The 23497-nt window shown below is 45.6% G+C and overlaps 1 protein-coding gene across 1 annotated transcript in view; it reads left to right on the top strand.

The window, feature by feature from the left end:
- Nucleotides 1–23497, top strand: part of RETREG1 (reticulophagy regulator 1) — a 126526-nt gene that overhangs the window by 64228 nt on the left and 38801 nt on the right. The gene's annotated exons all lie outside the window — the stretch shown is intronic.

Below are 23497 nucleotides of genomic sequence, written 5' to 3'. Positions count from 1 at the left end.
TGAGGGCAGTGTGCAGGGCGTCTTGGGAGGTCAGAGGGTATGCTGAGAGGCAGGGTCCTGGTAACAACAGACTTGAGTTCAGATCTCTCTCTACCTCACTACCATGTGTAAAATAGGCAGCTAGTGGGAACCTGCGGTATACAGCTCGGTGCTCTGTGATGACCTAGATGGGTGGGATGGGGGGGAGGGAGGGAGGTCCGAGAGGGAGAGGATATAGGTATACACATAGCTGATTCCTTTCACTGCACCGCAGAAACTAACATTGTAAAGCGACTATACTTCAATAATAAGACAAAAATAAATAAGCTTTCCAGAGCTCTGGAAAGGCTTGACAGAGAAGCTGTATGTACAGCATCGAGCACAGAAGGGCGTGCACGCGGTTCACCGGAGCTGTCCCGGCTCTTGTTATTTGTGATCATTTCTGCGAGGAGCAGAGGACCCCCGATCTGAAGCCACTTCCCTGCTCAGAACACGCCTCCCCAGGGGGCCAGGAGGCACACTAACCGAGCAGAGCGGTCACCTCACAGGCTCCTTTTGTCCCAAGTGGTCTCTTCCCCTTCCCCTGAGGTTGGCGGCTGGGTCTTCAGCCTGGAGCCGGGGCCACCTGCTGCGGTGAAGGATGGCCGGGGTGGGTGTTAACTTTCTGCATCCTCTCCGGGGCCCGGGCTGCGCTGCAGCTCTGGATGTCTTGCTCTGATCTGGGCCCTGCTAGAACTCCGTGTTTGTCCCCGCAGACGTCAGTAAAATGAGCTGCTCCGAAGTGCCCCCTGCGAAGATCCTCAAATAGACATGAGAGCTGAATTGTTCCGTATCCTGTGAATATACTTGGGGGCCGAGAATTCCTGCGCTTGATCTGCTCACGATTTGCTCCTGAAACAGCTGAGTCGCTGACTGCAGCCCCAGGCGGGGACTGCACTCTGCTAGTGGATAAAGGGCCCTGGGACGTGAAGTCACCACGTGGCCACCCATATCCACGCCTAACGCCATCCTTTTCCCTTTGAAGAACTAAAGCATTTGTTTGACCTGTGGTCATAGCCACTCACCACGTAAACCCACCCCCAAGCCCCACAGTGTAGCCGCTGCAGATGTTGGCAGCTGGCAGCCCGGCTGAGGCTCGGACGTCCAGGCAGAACAGGAGGGGCATTTACAGAGTGGGCTCCGAGGCCCACTGCCTGGGGTTTCAGCCCAGCTCTCTTCGCAGGCACCTGGCCCTGGGCAAGTTCTAAAACCTCAAAGCCTCATTTCTTCACTTCTTAAAAATGTTTTTAATATTTTGTCCGCACCCCGCGGCATGCGGGATCTTAGTTCCCCGACCAGGGATCGAACCCTTGAACCCGCGCCCCCTGCAAAGGAAGCGCAGCGTCTTAACCACTGGACGGCCAGGGAAGTCCCTCATTTCTTCGCTTTTGAAACATGGGAAATGCTATTTAATTCAGGGGTGGTGATGAGGATTAGAGCACGTGGAAGCTGCCAAGCTCCCGACCCCTCTGTGAGGGCTCCGGAACAAGAGTGGTTCTCTGGTTCGTGCAGCTGACCAGGGCAGGGGGTCGGGCCCCTCGAGGGTGTCGGCGCTGGTCCTAAGGGCCAAGACAGGCAGAGTGGGATGGGTGGGGGGCCCGTCAGAGGAAGAGCAGGCAAGCGTCCGGAAGGACAGTCGGCTGAGGTTGGATCTTTTGCCATCTTGGGACTCTTGTGGCCTGAAGCCCTTTCTTGCTTTCCATGGATATGCTCTCCCCGCTCGGAGGGCTTTTCCTGGGGGAACCCTCAAGCAAGTCTGTATTTGAAAAGTATTCTTCTGGTCTGCCAGAATGCTCCCCCAAGACAGGAGTCTGAGATGAACGTGGAAGCCCATCAGCGATAAAACATTCCAACGCTAGCTTTGACCTGTCAAAACCTGCACGGTCTCAGGCATGCTTTGGCTTTGGCACCATCACCAGGGCACACTGATCTGTGGGCTTTGGCAGCCAGCCCCTGGACGAGCCGTGGTTTTCCATCCAGCCGGCTCTGACACATCTGTGCCGTGAGTGTTTCCTATCGGGTTGGGATGAGGGGATAAATGTCAGAGTGCTGAGGACATGAAACGGGAGACCTGTGTGTCTTGGTGGCGCCTTGGGAGGGGGTTAAAATCTGTCGAAGTGCTGGCATGTCTGGGCCCCAGGGGTGGACCAGGTCGGCGATTTCATGTTTTGTGAGGTGATCCTCTTATGCTGGCTTACTTAGAATCCTTGCCGCTCTCGTTGCCACTGTGGGCAGTCGGGTTCTTGTTGCTTGAAGACATAAAGGAGTGAGTTTGGGTTTTATCAACATTGTCCAGCTTCGGGGCATTTTGTGAGAGCTTCTCCCTGGGAATGAACAAGAGGGCTCACGGATTTCAAGGCAGGCTTCTTCGCTGGTGAAAGCTGGTCAGAAAATTGTCATCAATTCCAGCATTTGGCTGGTCCAGTCGAGCAAGAGACGTGACATGGGTGGGCATGGGAGGTGGGCTGCAAAGGAGACAAAGGGACTCAGAAAGGTCTCGTGTGCTCCTGTGCGATTTTAGATGAGGCACTGACACATGGCAGACGGCTCTTCGACAAGCCTGATGCAGCCTGCATCCCAAACCTACAGCTCCCACCGTGTGGAAGGGGCTCCCTGCACTTGTCGCCGCTGAAATCAAGCGAGCACTCAGCTCTCCTAAGGACTGATGCCAACTGAAAACATACTTGTGCACATTTGTGGCGGGGGGCGGGGGGCGGAGGAAAAGCAATATAGGTGGTCTGGTTTAAACCCTTCCTCATTAGAGCCCAGCTTCTCTTAGCTCTTAACCAAATGGGCCTTTGTATGTTGGTCTGTGTCTTCACTTGTTTCATATCCAGCTTCTGTACCACCCTGGGAGCTCCGTGAAACAGATACCACGTCTCCTGGATCTGCCCCTGTGACCCCAGGGCCTAGCACAGTGCCTGGCACTTAATAAGTGCTCACTAAAAATGTTTGACGAGGGAATGAGTGACCTGAGGCCATCATTTCCAGAAGAAAAGTGGTAGCAGAAGACATTGCCTTTTCGGGAGTTTAGCAGGGATATTTTAGCGATGCAGCAATCCCTGGTACAGAGTCTAATTCTGACGGGACTTCTACCCTGAGCAAATTAGTAAGATGGGGGTTCTGAGTGTCATGTGAAAAGCGGCTAGTAAACGCCCAGCAGAGGAAAATGAGAGCTGGCTGGAAACGAAGTGTGAATGTTGCTGGGAGTGCAGAAATCCCCGGGCCACCCCTTCTGCTTCATTCACACATTATCACATGATTGCCTTGGCCTTGATAAGGTTGGCTGAAATCCGCAGGGCAGTCTCTCCTCTCCATCCACTCTATACGTCCGCGCTCTCCAGCGGGGCTGGGCAGGCGTGGGGCACTCTGCACCCCGCACGATGACCTCTGGGAGCAGTCCTTCACACGACATCAGACCAGTGGGGACCTCATATCTCGTGTCGTAGAGTAGGTGTAGACAATACAGTTCGCACAAGTAATCAGAGTCTCAGCTACTTGGAACATACTCTAATGCTTGGGTTTTTCATTGTCGTTGATAAAATGTTCATTATTGTAAATTAGTGGGTGTAGAGAAAATGTGCCATTCCTTTTGGCTACCAGGACCTTTCCTCTGGAGGAGAATTTTCTGCCTTATAACTTCAGGCAAAGAATTCATTCTTGTTCAGGTAATTTATAGAAGTTTCTTCAGAAATATGCAGATAATACAGGCACACTTGGTAAAAATGCTAAAAAATGGCATCTAGGTAATTGCTTTAGTCTTTCCCTTTGTTGTCTGCATGGAGACCCAGCGTGAGGAAACAAAAAGAAAAAAAAAATGAAAAAGAAAAACATTTTGAACACCGATGAGTAAATTGAGATGAAACCTCTGATGCCCTCGAAAACTGCATCACCGCCCTGATACCCACAGGCGTGGATGACAGACAAGCTACTGATACTCAGTGTCACCGGGTCTCCTCTGGATATCAGGACGCATCGTTTGATCTCAGTGTCTGCCGTCCTGTGACTGTTCTTAAGGGAAGGTTTCTAAGGCCAAGGAGGACATGGTCCATCTCCTTCATCCCGGCAGCCAAGTCCTTTAACAGGGCCGCAGGGCCCCGGAAGAGCCAGCGGTTCGCTGATGCTGTCTTAAGGATGCCGCTTCCTCTGGTGTAAAGGAGCCTTGCGGTTGGAGGAGGAGCACAAACCTTCCTAATCAGCTTGCTGGCTGCGTGGGCTGCAGGCGGGTCCCGACTCAGGCTGTCCACTGCCTGATTTGCTGAAAGAAACCCTGCTTAATGCTTGCGGGAACTCGTTCCCCCTGCAGTCCTCTCTAGCCACGCCCCCTTCTTGGTCCCCAGCCGAGCAATGCGTTGTCTTGTTTCCACCTGGAATCCCCCGTCTCAACCACAGCCCATCCTTTAGCATCACTAAAACGTCACCTCAGGGAAGCCTTTTCTGCTCGCCGCAGACCCCATGCCTGTCTCCTGTGCACCTCTCCGTGTCATTCTGTATTTTCCCTGTCCTAACGGGGCCCATCACGTTGCTTTGTAATTGCTTCTTGGTTTGTCTGTGTTCCCCACAGACAAAGTCACCGAGACTTAAACTCAGTGATAACAGGAGAAACATTTCTTTTTTTTTTTTTAATCAGTCATCAATTTTATACACATCAGTGTATACATGTCAATCCCAATCGTCCAATTCAGCACACCACCATCCCCACCCCACCGTGGTTTAACAGGGGAAACATTTCTAATCTTTGCCCTCCCCAAGTCTGGCCTACAATTGCCATCAATAAACAGTTATTAAATGAATCAGTCATTTAGCCAAACTATGTAATTCATAAGCACCTGTGATGAGTCTAGAATAATGCTATGAGCAATGGGTGATTCAGAAGAAGAACAGCCCTGGCTCAGCCATTTCCAAGTCTTGTGAGTGGCCTTGGGCAAGATGCTTTGCTTCTCAATCTGTCTCTTCATCTGTGAAAGGGGATTAGAACGACACCTTCCCCAAGATGTTTCAAGGATTACATGAAATTATTAACATAAAGCACTTGGTACAGAGTAAGCAATCCTTTGTGCAATTACTATTATCTTTCATCAAGAGGTGAACTGGCCAGCAGTAATGAAGGATTGAAAGTGAAAGAATAGGAAATCAAAAACATAGTTTCATTCATTCCTTACATTGATATTCTGCTGAACATTAGAGAAAGGAAAGATAGTTGTGATTGGAGAGAGCAACATGGAAAGCGTGAGACAATCTTTGTCTCGTGTGTTCTTTTTAAGCCAACACATAAGTAGGACAGTCAAAATGCCTGCTCTGTCCTTAGTGTTTTGCATATGATGACATTCTCATTCTCTAATCTTATATACTTAATCTAATCCACTTACAACATTTACATATGCCTTAAGTCTTCACAGCAGCTGTTACGAAGTGCTGTTATCCCCACTTCACAGACGAGGAAACAGACAGAGAGGTTAAGTCACTTGCCCGAGCTCACCCAGCTGGTGGGTAGTAGAACAGCATCAGAACCCAGGCAGGCTGTCTGCAGGGGTCACTCGGCAGAACTGCGCCTCGGAGCGTGCAGTGTGCCCAGCACAGTGAGAGGACAGGACACCAGAGACGGCCCTTCGGCGGTTTACTGCTTAGGCAAGGACTTAACAGTCGCATTGAGAAGTAAATAACACCTGGCAGCAGAGGAGAGGACGATGGCCAGGGTGGGTTTCCTGAAATGGACTGGGGGATGGAGATGTGCTGCAGCATGTTTGTCTGGATAAACATCTGGGAAGGGGGTGAAGGAGGAGGGGGCAGACCTTCTGGCGCGGGGAGGACGGGATCGGGTGATCGGAGACAATGAACCTGACCACGTGCAGGATAAGGTGAATGGGAGAGCCTGAGGGCGATATCCATGAACCACAGGACACTTACGGTGAAATTTCACCCTCCACCTAGTTTCCCAGCTGGATGACTAAGATGCGCAGTGATGCAGTGAAGAACATGCAAAAAATCACAGCAGCTGAGACAGCTGGGAAGTCCTTAGGATGCTCCGCGTTCTCTCAGGTTCCGCTTGCTATTGAAAAATGCCGCAAAGCAACCCTTCTGGTGTCTTCGGTGGGATGGTGATACTATCAAATCGGATGTGGATCCAGGAAGAGAGTGTTGCTGGTTTGTTCAGTTACCACATTAACAGCAACTGCTGCTGCTTTGATTTGCCCCTGATATGAACGGAGGCTAATTATATGACAGGGTGACCCACGTGGCAGGATGATTTCCGTTGTAGCAACACAATATTTACCTGGACTGCAGACAGTCAAGCCGCTAATTCAAGATGCAATCTTTTCCAGAGACTCAGCCAATGTAGCGAAAAACAGCCTTCCCCATTCCTCACACGGACTCTCTCCAGTTCTAGGAAGCATGACGGGTTATTTTCTTTTCAACTACCGATTTAGCATTTATTTACTGATGACCTTTTTCAGAGTCTTTTTATATTAAAAAAAAAATCTCCATTTGAAAGTATGATCAATGACAGGACATGAAAACACCTGGCTTTGTTTTTCTTTGTAGATTTTTAAAGATAGAATTTCACGCTTTTGGGGGGTAGATTTTATCTGATTACAACAGGAATACATATGTGGGGGAATTTTTGAAAATACTTAAAACACACAAAAGAAAATAAAAACCATAGAGATAATCGCTATAAATATTGGGGTACATAATTCCTTCCCAGTGGTTTTCTTTGATCAATTACAAATAGCACATGTTCTTTTATAATTGGTGGAGCGTGTGTGTGTATAAAATACAGAGGGTGGCCACCCATGGCCCACGTTCATTCCTTTACGTATTGTCTGAGCTACAGCAGTGGAGTTGATTAGCTGTAATGGAGACCATATGGCCCACGAATTTGAAAATATTTAGTGGGGGTCCATTTGCAGAAAAGTTCTCCAACGTGTTTTAATATGTCAGGTATCCCAGGCCGTTAGCTGTTCTTCAAAAATGTGCCTTTAAGGACTGTGGTGTTCAGGTGAGTAGATCGAAGCCGTATGTGATTTCACCTTGCCCCTATTCCACACGTTTAGTCCATCAGTCAACCTGCTCGGCTCCATTTGAAGATTGTGGCCTAGACCCTCAAGCCCTCACCCTGTCATCGTCCCCTTGGACCTGGGCCAGATCTCAACCCCTAACTGACCCCCATGCTTCATCTTGGCCCTGAAGAGCTGGTCTCTACAGAGCAGCCAGGACTAACTATTTTGATGATTTCTCCTTCCACTCGGAATACAATTCACACCCGATGTAAGGGAACCTTGAATGTGTGGTGAGGACCCTCCTTCCCATCACCAAGATCCAGGAAAAGCTTTCGCCCACCTTGAATATATCGGCTGCAGGGAATGTAAATATAGAGGGTCCAATTTTCTACTCGTACTAATTGTAACACTGTAAAATCACTGTTGGTAGATATAAAATCACAACTTATTTGCGTAACATATTAGTTTTAAAATGCTGCTTTTCCTGTTCTCCCTTCATGTCAGTTTTATTAAAGTTAGGGCCACTTTTTGACCCTAACACATTTTCCAGAACAAGTTATTTTCATTCCTAAGTGGTGATAGAGGACTTTAGATAGTAAAGTCACTGGAAATTGATCCAAGCTGTAAACAGCTATTTCAGTCAATCTTTTTTTCCCCTCCCCCCAGTTTTATTGAGACATAACTGGCATATAACTTTGTATAACTTTCAGGTGCATAAGGTAACGATTCAGTACATGTACATATTGCAAAATGATCACCATAATAGTTAACATCCGCTACCGTACAGCTACAGTTTTGTTTTCTGTGATGAGAATGTTTAAGATTTACTTTCTTAGCCACTTTCAAATATTACAACACAGTATAATTGCCTGTAGTCACCACGCTGTACGTTACATCTCCAGGACTTCCTTATCTTTATAACAAAAGGAGTTTGTACCTCTTGACCCCCTTCGCCCAATTCCCCATGCACACCTCCACCTCTGGAAAACCACGTGGGTCCATCGTTATCACACGACCACTGAGTATAGTACTTCTGGAAGAAATTTGGGCAACGCATATTTTATAATAGCCTAGCCCACACCCACAGATAATTAAGGAATCTGTGATATATGGCTTTCTCTTTCATTAGTATTGTTATTATTTCTTACCCATCCTTTCAGGTAAACTCTATGACGTCTAAAAGCTTCCCAAACCACCACTGAGTGATGTCAATTCAGCCATTCTTCCTCTCCTAGTACTTCGCTATTCAAAATTTTAAAATTGAATGCACAGTCCTGGTCTGCGACAGATTTGGTAAGATCACAAACGTGTGACCACATCCTCTTTCGGAGGGATAATTTCAAGCAAAACGAAACAAAGTTATGTTTTAAAGGAAACTGCCCGTTCGGGGGCCTGTGGACACGCATCCAATGAAGCCTGCTTCTCAGGGCGACACCCCCAAGAGGCGCCTCGGTTTTGCCTTTAGAGTTTGTAATTCCATGTCATTGGAAAGACCCTGGGAACAGCTGTTTCTCGTTGTTGGGGGGCTCACTGTGATCCCCTTCCTTGAAAGCAGTGGCACTGTGATGGGAAGCGAAGGGGACCCGCTCACTCTGGGAGACACGTGTAAGCGTGGTGTCCCCTCCCGCACACCTGTCTGCAGCTGGTGTGGAAACACACGTTGTTTCCTGGCCTCTGTTGCAGCTCCTGACACAGCCCGTCCCTTGCTCTTCACTGACTTGGCAATGAGGCAGTGTTTAAATTTTTACTGCTCATGAGGAACACAGAAGCTGGATCAGGAGGGGTCTCCAACGGTCATGGCCCTCTCCAGTTTTCAGTACAGCTTATGATTTCAATTAAAAAATGTAAAGTCAAGTTTGATATAAAAATTCCCATTGGTTATAAATAAGCAGGTTGGAAGCAGCGTCTGGCGGCGTGAATCCACTGTGAAAACTCATGATGAACTGTGCGTATGACATTGCCATGGTTTGATGCTAAAAGTAAGTGCAGGTGAAGTAGCCAAGTCTCGTTTCCATTTTTAAACTGTGCACTTCCTCTGTGCTCCGAACAGGAAGGAAACATGAAACGTCAGGACGCATGGCACACATGGAAAGGAAATTGGAACTTGGTTTCAAACCTGGAAGTTTTATCAGAGTAAGGAAAAAGATGGCAGGTGGTCATGCTTTCATAAGAACACACTGGTGTGCAGACGGCTCACCTCCTTGGACACCTGCTCGCGGCCTGTGGCACCCCAGGGGGCGGGGCACCCGCAGCGCCCCGTCTCTCCCGTGTCCCTGGAACTGGACGCGTGCCGGTGGAGCGCAGGCCTTTGCTCCCACGTCAGCCCGCCTCTGACTTCCAGGTTAGCCCTGGTGTCGCCCCATGGCAGGTGCTGACACCAGGTGGGAGGGAAGCGAGGTAATCTTGGGGGGAACTGGGCACACCGTGGTTAACCCTGAGGTCGGCTGGAGAGTGGAGCCAGCCAAGTGCAGCAGAGAGGTGGCCTCTCCAGGTGTCTTGAGGGGCTGGAGGAGGAGTCGTGGAAGAGGGCAGGGTGGGCAGAGTTAGTGGCTGGAACAATCTGCGCAACGAAGTCAATCATACAGCACTGGATTATAACCCAAACCCTAAGTCCTTACGAGTCCACGGAAGTCCCTATTGATGTAAATGATTGAATAGATAAGTCACTGAGGGAAGGAGGAGAGACAAGTCTTCCTTACAGGAGAATTCTGAGTAATATAAGTTGCAACCCCTGCATTCAGGAGGTGGAGCTGTGTCCCTGGGCACCACCATCTCCCCCTCACCCTGCCCAGAATGAGGGCTGGACTTAGATTTGCTTTCAAAGACTAGAGTATGGAAAGGGAAAAGTAATAACTTTGCAGTGCAGAAACCTGGCAAACACTAGGAATCCAAGTCATCAAGTGACCATCCCCAGGGAGAAGTCATGTGGATCTCAGGGAACCCCCGGTGTGGTGAGAAGGGCCATTCTCCTCCATGGTTGTCTTCCCCCAAACCTGTAACCTCAGTCTAATCATGAGAAAAACATCAGACAAATCCAAACTGAGGGCATTCTATAAAATACCTGATATCTGATATCTACAAAATACTCCTCAAAACTGTCAAGGTAGGAGACCAAGGGAAGATGGAGCAACTCTCACAGACCATGGAGCCTCGGGAGGTGTCACGACTGAAAGCACCATGATGCCCCGGATGGGATCCTGGAAGAGAAAAAGGACGTTAGTGAAAGTAACTACAAATAAAGTCTGGAGTTTAGCTCATAGTAATCTACCAATGTTGGCTTTTAGTTTTGACAGACGTGCCGTGGTAACGTAAGATGTTAACCCCGGGGTGAAACTAAGTGAGGGGTATACGGGAGCTCTGTGTACTATCTTTGCACCTCTTCTGTAAATCTCGAATCATTGCCAAATAAAAAGGTTATTACAAGAAGACAAGATTGTTAAGCTTATAGGAGAGAGGTGCTGGGTGCCCGAGGAAGCCCCTCCAGAGGGGTTATTGTGGAGGCAGGAGATCACAGGTTGACCCTGTCTCAATGCCCGGTTTCTTGGCTAAGGCTCTTCAAGGGTCACATTTTAGATTTGTTTCACTCTGTTTTTAAAGCTCATTGCTTTTTGCTAGTCATTGAAAGGGTTTTACTCATGCCTGCTAGAAATGAACTCGCTCATGGTCACCTTCAGATTGCTACCCGTGCCTTATTTGGAACCTTGAGGTGGCCTGCAGGAGACACACCACGTTTCTGAGAGGCTGGGCTTATTATCAGACAGTCAGACAGTGGTCGAGGCGGTATGGAGGTGCTGGCCCACCACGTCACTGGAGGCAGCTGCCCTGCTGCAGGAAGCAGTTACAGGTCTCTGAAGTGAAGGCTTTCTTCTTTCCCACTGATCCAGGCCAGCAGATACCCAGCTTTTCCCTTAGCAAATGCTTCTGAAAGGGCTGGTTCCTTTTCAGAAATGCCTGGAGGCTGTCGGATATTAGCAAGCCCTGGAGCACGTTCCGGAAAACACAGTTGCCTGGGAGGGGGCGGCCCTTTCAGTGAGATCTCTCACCCCTACCCAAGCCCTGGTCAGCAGGTGGAACTCATCCAGCCAAGGCCACAAGGGTGTCACATGATGCGTGGCCAAATGGGACTAGAAAGAGGCTTTCTGGTACCCTCAAAACTAATCACGATTAACTATTACAAGGCTGTGGAGCTGGAAAGTCTCCATTTCAGTTTGGCTTCTCCACAAAATCCTGGGTAAATGTATAGCCAAGAAACATTTTATCAGGTGCTATTTAAGGAATGAAAAATACTTTTTAATACTGACATAAGCAACACCTGATAAGGAAGATTAACAGATAACAAAAGTATTATGTAATCCTTAGGTAAACATAAGTTGCAATTGCCCTCTGTTTTGCATTGTAGTTTTAAGTGCGAGAGATAAGACTTGGTTTGAGCTGTGTGCCACTCTTGTTGGAGCCGCTCCCGTCTTTACCGGCCGCAAAGATCTCTGTCTCTATGATTTGTGGCCTTAGAAATTTTCCATTTCTTTATGTTTACTAAGAGCAATGGGATCTGCCAGAGTTCTTTCTCTCCTGTGGCTATTTGTTCGAACTTTCTTGGAACCAGAGATTCTCTGTCAAGGACCGTCACCCCTGAAATACACATAGAGCCTTAAAAGAGAGCTTTCAATAACCAAGCAAGCAAGATTATTCAGAAACAAGATTATTATTCTTCAGGATTATTCTGTGGAGGGAAGCTTGAACCAATAGTGACATTTGGCACCATTGGGAATTTGATTTCTATCAGTCTCTCTACTCCTGCAGTTTTGTAGATGTTTTTTGGGGGGGGGAGGGGTTTGGGAAGGATGGGAGGGAGAAGAGATAAAGAGAGAAAGAACCCCTCTTGATACAGAAGCACATCAACAGTTTTCTAAGGAGAGAAGGCATGAGGCAGTAAGTGGGAATGAAACTAGTCACTGGTGACCAACAGGTCCTCAGAGAGGGGGTCACAAACAAGAGTTTGTAGAGACCCTGTTTAGTGCAGTGAAATGGGTCTTGGTAAACACAGGACACACACACGCAAACCAGGCCAGTGATGCAGGCTGGTGTGACTCCGGAGGTCCCAGCACCTGCTGGTTTCCTGGAGTCCTTTTCTCCTCGCTTCCTTAAGCGGTTGCCAAACAGCCTCTTCTTCCTCTCCTCGTTTCCCGAGGCTACTCCTGTGCCCCGAAGTCATGTCCCTTCCTGCTCCTCTCCATCTGCCGTACCCCACCGTGAACCCACTGAATGACTCAGCAAATGGGTTATTTGCGGTGTTTACACTTTTCTTCATGGATTCAAATGGTCATTAACTCCTAAATATCACAATTTAAAATTTAACAACATATAATGAACTTTTATTAAGAGACTCGTAAGAGGGACTTCCCTGGTGGTCCAGTGGGTGAGACTCCGAGCTCCCAGTTCAGGGGCCCGGGTTCGATCCCTGGTTGGGGACCTAGATCCTGCATGCATGCTGCAACTAAGAGTCCGCATGCTGCAACGAAGATCCCGTGTGCTGCAACTAAGACCCGGCACAGCTGATAAATAAATAAATAAGTAAATAAATAAATAAATAAATAAAATGGAAAAAAAAAAACCACATAAGAAACAAGGACCTACTGTATAGCACAGGGAACTGTATTCAGTGTTCTTGTCACGTATATGTATAACTGAATCACTTTGCCGTACACCTGAAACTAACACAACATTGTAAATCAACTCGACTTCAATAAAGAAAAATATTTTATTTAAATGTTAGGACATCAAATATACCCCACAGAGATCAGCATGACAAAGACGCAGCTGGTACAGGGTCCACCTCTTCGAGGCTGTTGAGTCTTTCACGATGCTCCCTGCCGGCCTCCCTGCCCCCCAGTTTCTCTCCACTCCTTTCCCCCCTCTTCCCCTTTGGACGTTTGCTGACTCTTCTCCCATATTTTGATCTTTCCACTCCTGGATGCTGGCTTCTTCAGCATCCCTGGGGCAGCTGCACCCACAAGTGTCCAAACCACACTTTCCAGACAGCTTCGCTCCAACAATATCTACTTTAGGAAGGGACACAGTTCGACCCAAGACGACAGGTCAGACAATGGGTATAGCATGGACCAGACTGGAAGGGTGTGAGAGGCACCCCCTGGCTAAACTGAATGGTCTGTGGCACAGATCTGGCTCCAGTTGGGGGTCCCTGTTGAGACCATAACAAATTATGTGATAATCAAAACAACAATCTAGCACACATTAGCAAAATGGAAGTTCTGACAAATAGGGGGAAGAACATGGTAATATATTGGGTTATCTTACAATTGATGACCTAAACAGGTATACTGATGAGAGTGAAAGGGGTCTGTTATTAATTATACCAGGACAAGAGGTGAAACTGGGGACTGTCCCAGGCTGGGAAGTAGGGTGACTACAGTGGTACCTCCAGCAAAAGGAAGGAGATGGTTGACCAGAAAGCTAGAGGGTGGGACTTCAGAAGCTCTGTGCTTTGGTTGTAGAGTGCCAGCTATGTTTGGATGAAAAGAAATTTGAGGAAAACACTTCATAACTCTAAGCTTAAAAAAGATAAAAGGATAAAGAGAGTAACTGGGTTTCTTCTGTTCTAATTATTAGAGAAGAGACTGAGAAACAACATTCCCACTTTCTCTTCCTAGCCGTCCAGATGGTCCCGGTGACAGTTTTCCAACTGTAACTTGTGCAACTCTGGGTTTCCAAGGATCTGATTCAAGGGCTGCCTTTGTGCAGGACTGAGGCCACCTCTCAGTGCCCTGCTCCCATTTAAACCTGAATAAGTCTTTTGGGTTGTTGTGTCTTTTATATACTGAGGTTTGTCATAGCATAGCATTTAGGAAAAATAAGTTTTTATTGCTTGGAAAGCCACCAATCTAGGACAAGTCTCAATATGATTCCACCAACCAGAAAGCGAGAGAGAGGGACCATCTGTCTCAGTGTAGCGCATCATGATTACTCATCACATCGTCACTACTGAATGGCATCATTCACATCATTTACATGTATAATCATTTGAACCTTTTATTTCTTTTTAATCTAAGGAAAAAAAGATGCCCTTTTCTACTTTACTCCAGAAATACACTGGCTTTGATACTAATTTATACCCTTATTCCACTTTTGAAAAGTGCATAGTATATACTCTGAATTTTCATGGGAAACAAATTCTGTATTGGCAACACCGGAAGTCTTCGGTGGGATACGAAAAAAGTGGAGAAGGGAAATTCTTTTTTATTTATTTATTTTATTTATGGCTGTGTTGGGTCTTCGTTTCTGTGCGAGGGCTTTCGCTAGTTGCGGCAAGCGGGGGCCACTCTTCATCGCGGTGCGCGGGCCTCTCACTATCGCGGCCTCTCTTGTTGCGGAGCACAGGCTCCAGACGCGCAGGCTCAGCAGTTGTGGTTCACGGGCCTAGTTGCTCTGCGGCATGTGGGATCTTCCCAGACCAGGGCTCGAACCCGTGTCCCCTGCATTGGCAGGCAGATTCTCAACCACTGCGCCACCAGAGAAGCCCCTGAGAAGGGGAATTCTTATCCTCTCGAGTCAGTGGGTGGAGGGAGGGCTTGCTTCTGTTTTCTTTCTCTCATTCTTTCAACCAACATGTGTTTTTTTCTGAGTGGTCAAATCCTTGAAGGTAGGAACTCTTCCTGGTCTGGTTTGAGGGAAAAATCCTGAAGACCCAAATGAAAGAATAGGAATTTTTTTTTTTCCTTTAGTGACAGGAAACCACAGAAAAAATTTTCCCCTTCCATTTAAAAGTAACCTTTTTTCTTTTTCATATTTTAAGAACATTTTCTTTGCTTACCAAAAGAACAATTTGTATTTGTTGCTGGAAAATTGAAAATACAGACAGGCAAAAAGAATAAAATAGAAAATATTCATTGTTTTCTTAAGCCAGAAAAGAAAACCACAATCAATACCTCAGTGTAGGTCCTTTGAAACACTTTTCCTTTTCTCTCCTCTCCCTCCCTTCCCCCCTTCCCCTTGTCCTCCTGGTTTCCCTTTCTTCATCCATATCTTTGTTGAGGTATTTTCATCAGTATGTAAATGTATACTTTTACATCAATGGGATATTATACATTTTGTTTTCTAGTCTCTCTTTGAAGTTGACCATATTATGGAAAGATTTTCATAATAATCTCATCCTTTTTAGCACAGGATTTCATGGCACCATAATTTAATTAATCCCTTGTTGATAGGGATTGTTTTGGTTTTTTTGCAATTACAAAGAATGCTTATATTTATTTTATCTCTACATGTTTTTATTTTACATATGGTTTATGAAACACATGCAGTATTTACAGGTCATATTTGTGCATTGAAAATATATATGCATATAATGTATAAACGCACAGTGTATTTGGACAGTGTGTCCTGCTAGGGGTGCTTTATCACAAGTATTTGGTGGCCCCTAGCCTACGCCACAGGTGATGCTGGACTGATTGACGGCAATAACCACAGAAGGCACGGTCTCAAGGGTGGTTACAAGTACAGCTCAGCGTGTTAGGGTTGATGGCACTTGGTGAGAATCTTCTCTGGCTGGTGAGCGAGAGGGAAGAATGAATATAATTCCCATGTTTTTGCCTCAGTTGGCCATTTGGAACCTTTTTTCACTTTACTGATGTAACTAATATTGACTAATAGTATCACCCTGAAATAATATGGTGTGTGCTGTTCCAGGAGCTGGCTCTACCATGCTTTGTAGTATTGTTGGGAAACAATAATGAACAAGAAGATAAGGTCCCTGCGTATCTCCTAGTGGGAAGGAGGGAGGGATTCCGATAGCTGACATGTCAGCAAGTAGTGAAGATACATTGAGATGTTGCTAAATTCACTGAAGAAAATGCTTCAGAAAAATGGGATTGAGAATGATATGGAGAATTATTTTTCCAAAGAAAGAAAATGAAGAGAAGAAATAGAATAAGGGAGAATAGGTTACTGAGAGTTGGTGGATCCTCTTTGGGCTCGTTTTTGGACGTGTTTGTGGGACTTCCAGGTATTAAAAGAGAAACTGAGGCATATTAAAAGTTTTAAGAGTTTATTTGAGCAAAAATCAGTTTGAATCTGGTGGCACCAAGCAGAAGTGGTCAGGATGCTCCATTGACAGGAGCTGGGGACGAGGCTTTTCTTTTTTTTAATTAATTTATTTATTTTTGGCTGCATTGGGTCTTCGTTGCTGCGTGCGGGCTTTCTCTAGTTGCGGCGAGCGGGGGCTACTCTTCATTGCAGTGTGCGGGCTTCCCATTGCGGTGGCTTCTCTTGTTGCGGAGCACGGGCTCTAGACACGTGGGCTTCAGTAGTTGTGGCACGTGGGCTCAGTAGTTGTGGCTCGCGGGCTCTAGAGCACAGGCTCAGTAGTTGTGGCACACCCGCTTAGTTGCTCCATGGCATGTGAGGTCTTCCCCGACCGGGGCTCAAACCCGTGTCCTCTGCATTGGCAGGTGGATTCTTAACCACTGTGCCACCAGGGATGTCTGGGATGAGACTTTTGTAGAGAAGATGCGGAAGCAAAGCAAGGAACTCATCTGATTGGCTGTAGCCCAAGCGGTTGCCCTTATTTGGGAAACCCTGGTTGGATGCTTGTGGTTGGTTGTCCTTATGTTTCGGTTTCTGAACCTTGAGGCATTTGTAGGCTCAGGTTTTGGTTTGCTTATGTTGGCTTCTAAGGAGTTAGAACCACCTCCATCTAATGTCCTCCCTATTTAATTAATTTAACACAGGTTAAGATGCCTAGTATCCAGTGTTGTATGGGTACATTTTTTTTTTTTTTAATTTTTTTTTTTTAATAGCTACTTTATTTATTTATTTATTTATTTATTTTTGGCTGTGTTGGGTCTTCGGTTCGTGCGAGGGCTTTCTCTAGTTGCGGCAAGCGGGGGCCACGCTTCATCGCGGTGCGGGAACCGCTCTTCATCGCGGTGCGGGAACCGCTCTTCATCGCGGTGCGCGGGCCTCTCACTATCGCGGCCCCTCCCGTTGCGGGGCACAGGCTCCAGACGCGCAGGCTCAGTAACTGTGGCTCACGGGCCCAGCTGCTCCGTGGCATGTGGGATCTTCCCAGACCAGGGCTCGAACCCGTGTCCCCTGCATTAGCAGGCAGATTCTCAACCACTGCGCCACCAGGGAAGCCCCATGTATGGGTACATTTTTAACAACTGGCTCGGGGTGAGTACGGGATAGCAGCTGATTTGTAGCATTTGCCAATTTTCATGCTGTGGCTGGTTGCAGACTAGCTCCTTCACAGCACTGAACGTGGAGTGGAAAGAGATGGTAAGAGTTTCCATGAGCGAGTCAGAGGCAGCTTTGGTGCACCACAGCTAGTGGGTGACAGAAATACAGAGCCGCCTCGACTTACAATGGGGTTGCATCCCGATAAACCCAATCAATATAAGTTGAAAATGTTGTAAGTCAAAAATGCATTTAATACACCTACCCTACTGAACATCACAGGTTAGCCAAGCCTACCTTAAACATGCTCAGAACACTTCTGTGAGCCTACAGGTGGGCAACGTCATCTAACACGAAGCCTATTTTACAATAAAGTGTTGACTGTCTCATGTAATGTATTGAACACTGTACTGAAAGTGAAAAACAGAATGGCTGCCTGAGTACAGAGTGGTTGTAAATGTATGGATTATTGGTCCTCGTCATCACAGGGCTGACCAGGAGCTGAGGCTCGCTGCCACTGCCCAGCATCACGAGAGAGCGTCGCACCGCATCTTGCCCAGGAAAAGATCAAAATTCAAAATTCCAAGGGCGGTTTCTACTGAATGTGTATCACACTTTCATACCATCATAATGTGGAAAAATTGTAAGTCGGGCACTGTCTGTATAGGTTTGGAATTCTGGAGAGTGTGTGACTAGCAATATAGATTTGGGCGTGGAGGTCAGAGTTAAATTCTGGGAATAGAGAGATTGTATAGCATGAAAAGGAAGGTGGCCAATGTTGGAACGCCAGGACTGTGCTCTCCAAGAGTGGTTCCTCCCCCCACGAGCAGCATCTTGGAAGCAAGTTCATGACCCATCCCAGACCAGTGGAAGTGGAGAGTGGCTGAGGTTGGGACCCACGACTCTGTATTGTTTCAGGTTTGGGAAGGCCGGCCCTAGAGATCACCAACGCTTAAGACTGAAGAGTCAGTTAGAAGAGAGACACTTAGATAGACCGAGAAGGACTGCTGAGAGGAGTGGGGCTGGGCACAGATAGTGGCGTCTTGGAGCCCAGGGTGGAGAGAGCGTCAAGATGAAGGGGAGTGGGCAGCCACGTAGGGCCCCACGAGGCCAGGGCAGATTAGAGGGAAAGTAAGCATCAGCTGCATGTGAAGAGCATTGTCAGGGCCATGGTAGGGGCAGAAGGTAGGCTGTAATCGGTGAGGAGTGAGTTGAACATAGACCCCTGGTTAGGACCTTGGGCTGTGAAGGGCAGACAGAGGTTTGGGACTAGAAGGAGATGTATGGTCAGTGGTGGGATTTCTGGAAAAGGCCTGCGTATGTTTGTGGGCTGAGGGAAAGGTAGAATTTGGGAGGGTCAGGAACTGGCAAGAAGAGGCTGGGATAACTGGTGGTGTAAACCAGAGGTGAGAGGAGGGAAGGGAATCAAGAACTTGGGATACAGCCTGGCCTTGAAGAAATTACTTATGGGCTCTTGTGTTTGGAGGCCAAAGAGAATAAACCAGAGGTGAGAGGAGGGAGGGGAATCAAGAACTTGGGATACAGCCTGGCCTTGAAGAAATTACTTATGGGCTCTTGTCTTCAGAGGCCAAAGGGAAGCAAGGGTGGGAGAGGGTTTTGGGTGGAGAAAAGCAGAGGCCAAGATATGGAGGGAGAAGATACTCAGTGGACTCTTCTCAGTATCCATTAACTGTCCTGTTAATTGCCTTCTGTAATTTGAACCCCTGTCCCTTCTGACTAAAAGTGATTCTGGAAATGTTTTTGAAACAATTGGTAAGATTGTGCTAGCCAGTGAGCTCTCAAAGGAACTTCTGTTTTATGTCAAATTTAGGCCAGTTTTGGCAGAAAAGTAGAAAATTGAAGCTCTAGAGCTATACAGGCCAGTGGAAACAGAATGCAGACTACATATATAATTGTATATTTCTAGCAGCCATGTTTAGAAAAAGTAAACAGAAAGAAGTGAAATTAATTTTAATAATACATTTTATTTAACCAGTATATCCCAAATATTGTTATTTCAACAGGTTATCAATATAAAAATTGGTAACGAGATATTTTACATTCTTTTTTCCTATTCCATCCTAAAATTCCAGACTAGCCACATTTTTTTTTTTTCAAACATCTTTATTGAAGTATAATTGCCTTACAATAGTGTGTTAGCATCTGCTTTATAACAAAGTGAATCTGTTATACATATACAATATGTTCCCATTTCTCTTCCCTCCTGCATCTCCCTCCCTCCCACCCTCCCCATCCCACCCCTCTAGGTGGTCACAAAGCACCGAGCTGATCTCCCTGTGCTATGCGGCTGCTTCCCACTAGCTATCTATTTTACATTTGGTAGTGTATATATGTCCATGACACTCTCTTACCCTGTCACATCTCACCCCACCCCCTCCCCATATCCTCAAGTCCATTCTCTAGTAGGTCTGTGTCTTTATTCCCGTCTTGCCACTAGGTTCTTCATGACCTTTTTTTTCCCCTTAGATTCCATATATATGTGGTAGCATACTGTATTTGTTTTTCTCTTTCTGACTTACTTCAGTCTGTATGACAGACTCTAGGTCCATCCACCTCACTACAAATAACTCCATTTCGTTTCTCTTTATGGCTGAGTAATATTCCATTGTATATATGTGCCACATCTTCTTTATCCATTCATCTGTCATTGGACACTTAGGTTGCTTCCATTTCCTGGCTATTGTAAATAGAGCTGCAATGAACATTTTGGTACATGACTCTTTTGAATTATGGTTTTCTCAGGGTATATGCCCAGTAGTGGGATTGCTGGGTCATATGGTAGTTCTATTTTTAGTTTTTAAAGGAACCTCCATACTGTTCTCCATAGTGGCTGTATCAATTTACATTCCCACCAACAGTGCAAGAGGGTTCCCTTTTCTCCACACCTTCTCCAGCATTTATTGTTTCTAGCTTTTTTGATGATGGCCATTCTGACAGGTGTGAGATGATGTCTCATTGTAGTTTTGATTTGCATTTCTCTAATGATTAATGATGTTGAGCATTCTTTCATGTGTTTGTTGGCAATCTGTATATCTTCTTTGGAGAAATGTCTATTTAGCTCTTCTGCCCATTTTTGGATTGGGTTGTTTGTTTTTTTGTTATTGAGCTGCATGAGCTGCTTGTAAATCTTGGAGATTAATCGTTTGTCAGTTGCTTCATTTGCAAATATTTTCTCCCATTCTGAGGGTTGTCTTTTGGTCTTGTTTATGGTTTCCTTTGCTGTGCAAAAGCTTTTAAGTTTCATTAGGTCCCATTTGTTTATTTTTGTTTTTATTTCTGTTTCTCTAGGAACTGGGTCAAAAAGGATCTTGCTGTGATTTATGTCATGGAGTATTCTGCCTATGTTTTCCTCTAAGAGTTTGATAGTGTCTGGCCTTACATTTAGGTCTTTAATCCATTTTGAGTTTATTTTTGTATATGGTGTTACGCCCTTGATATTTGGTCACCCTTAATATCTAACCAAATCCCTCATGTCTCACCATCCCCTAGGTAATAGCTGATCACCCTGGCCTGCCTTCAGCAAGAATTCTGTTAGGTCAGTTTAGCAAGGAGTTAACCTACCCCTCTTAATAATTTTCTCTCCACCAACGAACCCCACCCATTTCTTAGCCATTCATGCTAATATTGCCCTGTAACCTCCAATAGAGGGAGGGTCCCTCCTCTTGTCTCTGAAAGTTCCAGAGCCTCAGTCAATGCTGCCATAGGAGAGATGGAAGAAAACAAAACTCTTAGGCCGATGATTGTGTGAAGAGAAAAAAGGGCATTAAGAGAAGTGGACATTTAGCTTTGAAATGGCAGTTATTTTCTTAAGCCGTAATACTGTATGATTAAAACCGCGAGAGAAATAAAAATGTTCACTTAAAGTCTACTACTAAAATAAAATGCATACAAAGTTTGAAAGAGTATGGGTATACGAGAACTTAAACTGTGTTCGTGTCTGGCCGCATGTATGCACTTCTGCCAGAATGAGTGGGTTCTGCAGGCTGTTCGGCTGGAGGGTTGAAAAGCCCTCCACTCCTGCCCTGGAGGCTGTTCCTGGCTCTGCCCCCAGCAGGTCACCTGACTTTGCTGGGCCCCCGTTTCAGCGTCTGGAAATCTTGGATGGCTTTCGTGGCCCTCAGGGTCTTTCCCACGGCTGTATTCTGTGAGTCCTTAAATTTGGGATGCCCAGTGGGTTTCCGGTCAGGGATGATGAGGGAACCCTTGGCACCCTAAACCCCCCACCGGACCGAAGGTGTCACTGGAGCGAGGAAGCCACCCACTGTGTCCTACAGCTGCCTTTTGTTATCTGTGCCATCCTGTTTTCCCTCCTTGTCCTTGGGAATTTCAGAAGTTAACACAAACATATCTAAAGGGGAATTTATGGTTGGAGCAAGTAATTTTAAAATGCATGAAGGCGTGCTTAAAGGAAGTATTTTTAAAGGAAACATTTTATGGTAGTAATGGGTAATTCATCTCTCACACCGATCAGTTAATTGTCCTTTAAAACTGAGAGGCAGGTTTCAGGGATACAGTAGTCTGGTCTGTAGTCATCAGCAGCTAAGTTCAACAACAGCGGTACTCAGATATTCAAGAAGTAGTATAAGAGAAGCTTAAAAGAATAAAAAAGGTAAAATTAATGGGATAGGATTGTTAGAACTGAGAATTAGATCATAGAATTAGCACTGTTGTTGGTCAAGTGAAACAGAGGTGGTAAAATATTCTCATGGATAATATTTTCAGTGTCTCAACTTTTCACTTCATTAGGCCTGGAATTTCTAGCAAGACAGCACATTGCTCCAATCCTGAGAGGCTCGGGCACACCCTGATCTTCAGAACTCTGCTTATGACTGTTTTCTTTCAAGGTCAACAGTATTTGAGTTACGTGTTTGAGTATCTGCAGCAACTTACTCTTAGACTTTGAAGTCTAGAACTTTAGCTCTTCTGTGGAATATTAAAGAATTGTCACGAATTGCGACAGGCATGTGCTACAAAATAGCTAACAGTGCCTCAGAGAAAGATAATATTTGTTTAGAATCTTCAATTTTTTAATGCTCCAGAAATCACTTTAACACATATAAATGTAAAGTATACATTGAATATAGAGATATTGCTAGGATTAGCTATTACTAATCCTGTGAAAATGGAACACACACTTTAAAAAGAAAAGTGGAAGGGTAAGCTGGGACAAAGTGAGAGAGTGGCATGGACATATATACACTACCAAATGTAAGATCGATAGCTAGTGGGTAGCAGCTGCATAGCACAGGGAGATCAGCTCGGTGCTTTGTGACCACCTAGAGGGGTGGGATAGGGAGGGAGACGCAAGAGGGAAGAGATATGGGATATATGTATATGTATAGCTGATTCACTTTGTTATAATGCAGAAACTAACACACCATTGTAAAACAATTATACTCCAATAAAGATGTTTAAAAAAAAAGTGTATTCTTTTTTTAATGTTTTTATTTATTTATTTTATTTTTAATTAATTTTTATTGGAGTACAGTTGATTTGGAATGTTGTGTTAGTTTCAGGTGTACAGCAAAGTGAATCAGTTATACATATACATCTATCCACTCTTTTTTAGATTCTTTTCCCATGTAGGTCTTTACAGAGTATTCAGTTGAGTTCCCTGTGCTATACAGTAGGTTCTTATTAGTTATCTATTTTATATGTAGTAGTGTGTATATGTCAATCCCAGTCTCCCCCCCTCCTTTCTCCTTTGGTAACCATAAGTTTGTTTTCTACATCTGTGACTCTATTTCTATTTTGTAAATAAGTTCATTTGTACCATTTTTTAAGATTCCACATGTAAGCAATATCATATGACGTTTGTCTTTCTCTGTCTGACGTACTTCACTCAGTATGACAATCTCTAGGTCCATCCGAGTAGCTGCAAATGACGTTATTTTGTTCTTTTTTTATGGCTGAGTAATATTCCATTGTATATATGTATCACATCTTCTTTATCCATTCATCTGTTGATGGACATTTAAGTTGCTTCCATGTCCTGGCTATTGTAAATAATACTGCAATGAACATTGGGGTGCATGTATCTAAGAAAAGTATATTGTTTCTTAATAATTAGATCTTGCTTATAGCCTTACTTGACTTTCCCAATCAGGAAAAAAAAAATGATTTCAAGTTTTTCTGCAAAGTTTTCAGGTTATATTCCTAAGGGGATCTCAGTAATGTTTCATCCAGCTTTTTTGAAAGCAAGAAGTGAAGTGATTTCTGTCCTGCTATTACAAGTTGCAGGGAATGAGGGTACCTGGTGATTGATG

Source organism: Balaenoptera acutorostrata, chromosome 2, assembly GCF_949987535.1.
Source record: "Balaenoptera acutorostrata chromosome 2, mBalAcu1.1, whole genome shotgun sequence".
Lineage (NCBI taxonomy): Eukaryota > Metazoa > Chordata > Mammalia > Artiodactyla > Balaenopteridae > Balaenoptera > Balaenoptera acutorostrata.
This window is presented reverse-complemented; position numbering and strand designations above follow the sequence as displayed.